The 3,371-nt window shown below is 37.3% G+C and overlaps 1 non-coding gene across 1 annotated transcript; it reads left to right on the top strand.

Moving 5' to 3' along the window:
* The first annotated feature begins 1,008 nt into the window (after positions 1-1,008).
* On the top strand, positions 1,009-1,082 carry TRNAR-UCG. The gene has a single exon. It is a non-coding gene; the product is annotated as a tRNA-Arg (tRNA).
* Positions 1,083-3,371: the final 2,289 nt, after the last annotated feature.

The raw sequence follows: 3,371 nt of genomic DNA, 5'->3' as shown, positions 1-3,371 counted from the left end.
TCTGTTGGGTGGTCACCATCATTTGCATCACAGCCTAGAATGATTCGCACATCAGGGTCGTCATGGGGTCCATTCTAGTAGCCGATGCGTCACTAGAGGTGGACTCCCTCTACCTCTACCCCGTCCTTTAACAGGGGTCGTCTTTTTTTCGTACGCCCTCTTCCACATCCTCTAGGTGACATGATCTATAGTCAACACATAATTACTCATGATAGACAAATGACTCAGTCAGCAATAGAACACTCAACATTAACATTTTTTTTCTACTGAAATAGAGTTGCTACGATATGCATGACATGATCTTTTTTGTGTGAAAAATTCATTTAAATAATTCATAACACAATGCCATGGACTTAAACATTCGCAATAAAACCTTAAAAAAATAAAAAATAAATAAACAACGTGAAATTTATATAAAACAAAAAAATAAATAAAACAATGTCCTAATCTAACTTAAGGACTACAAAATAAATAAAATGCAACTTATCGTAACACAAGTTCCATGGTCTTTAATGTGATTTGTGGGCCGTGTGTAGGAACCCCTGTACTCAATAAGTGGCTCGACTATTGGCATTATGAAATGAAGTCACATGAAATGTAGTCATCAACTGTACAAGAGTTCATTTCATTCTCTTGAAGGCTTTCTAGTTCGGGCTAAATTAGATGTGTAATACTTCTCTACACATGGCCCACACCTACGAACGTGGGCCCACTAGGCAGGCTCGCACGCTCCCTAGGCCTACTTGTCTAGCTAGCACTCGCTAAGAGTTGTTGCTGGACACCCGTAGGGAATAATGATTGTCGTAGCATTATGGCGAACAAGATGATCACAATCAGTCTCATGAAGTACGCGTCCGTGCTCATCATAATGGGGCAGTATCTCGATACACATGAACACACAATTATGCATCAGGTCCCCATACTTTCCGATATGATAAGTAGGAATTTAAACATAAAAGTATAAAAATATATATTTATATTAATGTATTTGCATAAACTTTAAAAAATGACTGCATAGCGCAGTAGATTAGCGCGTCTGACTTCGGATCAGATGGTCGTGGGTTCGACTCCCATTGTAGTCAACATAAAACTACATTATACAGATGGTCGTGGGTTCGACTCCCATTGTAGTCAACATAAAACTACATTATATGACTATAAAACTACATTATATGACTCATAGTCACTTACGTGATCATCATAACGTACTAGGACCTAAGGCTTCTTTCATTCTTTAGTAGCTCTCAATTCCCCCGACACCCGTTAAGGGGGGTACAGGTCACAACATTCTTTTCATTTTTATTATTGTTTAATACAATCCCTCTAGCGAACATATCATATCGTTTTTCATATCATTTCTCATATCATTTATCATACTTTCATGCATATGTCGAGATTGTATTTTATGCTAGTCATATCATTTCCATATGCATATCTTAGTTCACGTCGTTTCATGAATGTATGCTAGTCTTACCGTTATAGGAACGCATCCTAACCATATCATTTTATTTACGAATCTGAGTCATACCGTTATAGGAACGTATCCTAACCATATCGTTCTATCATTCTATCATAATCATATCCTTTTCTATACATAACCTAACCATGTGCTATGTCAATCATATCTTAGTCATATCGTTCCATTACGTTTATCGCATCCTTCTCGTATCCTATCTCACACATATCATTGAACACATGATGATGTAAGAGTTATCATATCATTCACGTATCATAACATATACATAACATTGATGGTGCTAATATAACACACACGGAAGCAATTTGGATCTTAGGCACTTTTAGAACATCAATTATAGTAAATAACTAGCATGTTCATAAGTATTAAAACTTAATGAGTATGAATACTAACCTTTTGTAGTTCAAACTTCTTTTTCCTCACGAACCGGTTTCGAGCAACTACTAGTATCTTCTCCACTATCCTTCGACCTTAGAACGGGATTGTGGAATCCGGTGAGTGACTAAACTTGGGAGAGATTTTGTATATATGAAGAGAGTGTTTGTGAGAGGCTTTTCTCATGGTTTTTCACCAAGAAGAAGAAGACCTTCCATGTACCATGATCACTCTATTTAAAGAGTCATGTTTGCATGTTCATGCAAATTTGAGATCACCAAATTTTGACACTTAAAATTCCACTCAAATGTTTGGGATTATGTGGCAAGCATGCATGTTTGAGCTAACCAAATTTTGACACTCAAAGTTCCACTCAAACTTGTGGGGTTTATTGGGCAAACATGCAAGTTTGGTTAAACCAAATTTTGACACCTCAAAATTCCACTAACATGGATTTTTCCATGAGATGAAGTCAACATTTTGACTTTCTTCATTTTAATTCAACAATTAATTTGAATAATGAATTTCAAATTAAAGTAACATTAAATGATTAATTAAACTATTTAATTAATATTTAATATTAATTCAAATGCCAATCCCAATCAATTCCGACACATAATTGATTAAGATATTTAAATCTTATTTAAATATCTCAGATTCTCTCTTTTTGTTTAATTCGTAAATAAAACAAAAATGCGGTTAAATATATCGTATATATGTAGCGCATATTCCCTAATTTGAATTCGAACACTTCGAACTCACTCGTCACACTGTTCTATGGTTTAGTCCGATATGAGCTAGCAGAGGGACCTAATGGACCTATAGATCATGGGCTCCAACGATCCAAGATTAACCGATTAAACTCATTAACCTGGTTAACCAACATTCGTTAACTACTAGGACACTCCACTATAGCCTAGTAGTTGCACTCCCCTCACTATAGATATATTTCTGTCCATTTGATATAACCATGATTAGTAAGTCGATCCTTCACAGGTTGTTCGTAACTAGAGCTGGGTCAATTTATCGTTTTACCCCTAAAGTTACTTCTTGTTCCTTATGTCTCACTGATCCTCTAATGAACAATTGGTTTGTGGTTCAACCAGTGAACTGAATCCCTCTCAGGCCAATGAGAGGGTGAGGCCCTTGTTCAAGACCTGGTGTCAGTGCTTAAGGGAACTACCTTTCTTCTATCCCTAAAAGTGGGTAGGAGTGAATTCCATCTTGCACCCCACGTCCCCAGCCTTTCACCCAGTCTTACCCCTAAAATTGGAGGCCTATTGAGTCATCCCTAAAAGTGGGTAGGAGTGAATTCCATCTTGCACCCCACGTCCCCAGCCCTTCACCCAGTCTTACCCCTAAAATTGGAGGCCTATTGAGTCGGCAAACTAGAACCACTCTCACCCATGCAAATCTAAGGATAATTCCGAATNGTCTTACCCCTAAAATGGGAGGCCTATTGAGTCGGCAAACTAGAACCACTCTCACCCATGCAAATCTAAGGATAATTTTGAATGAA

Source organism: Cucurbita pepo, unplaced genomic scaffold, assembly GCF_002806865.2.
Source record: "Cucurbita pepo subsp. pepo cultivar mu-cu-16 unplaced genomic scaffold, ASM280686v2 Cp4.1_scaffold000997, whole genome shotgun sequence".
In the NCBI taxonomy this organism is placed as follows: Eukaryota; Viridiplantae; Streptophyta; class Magnoliopsida; order Cucurbitales; family Cucurbitaceae; genus Cucurbita; species Cucurbita pepo.
The sequence above is the reverse complement of the archived record's forward strand: the minus strand, read 5'-3'. Positions and strand labels throughout refer to the sequence as shown.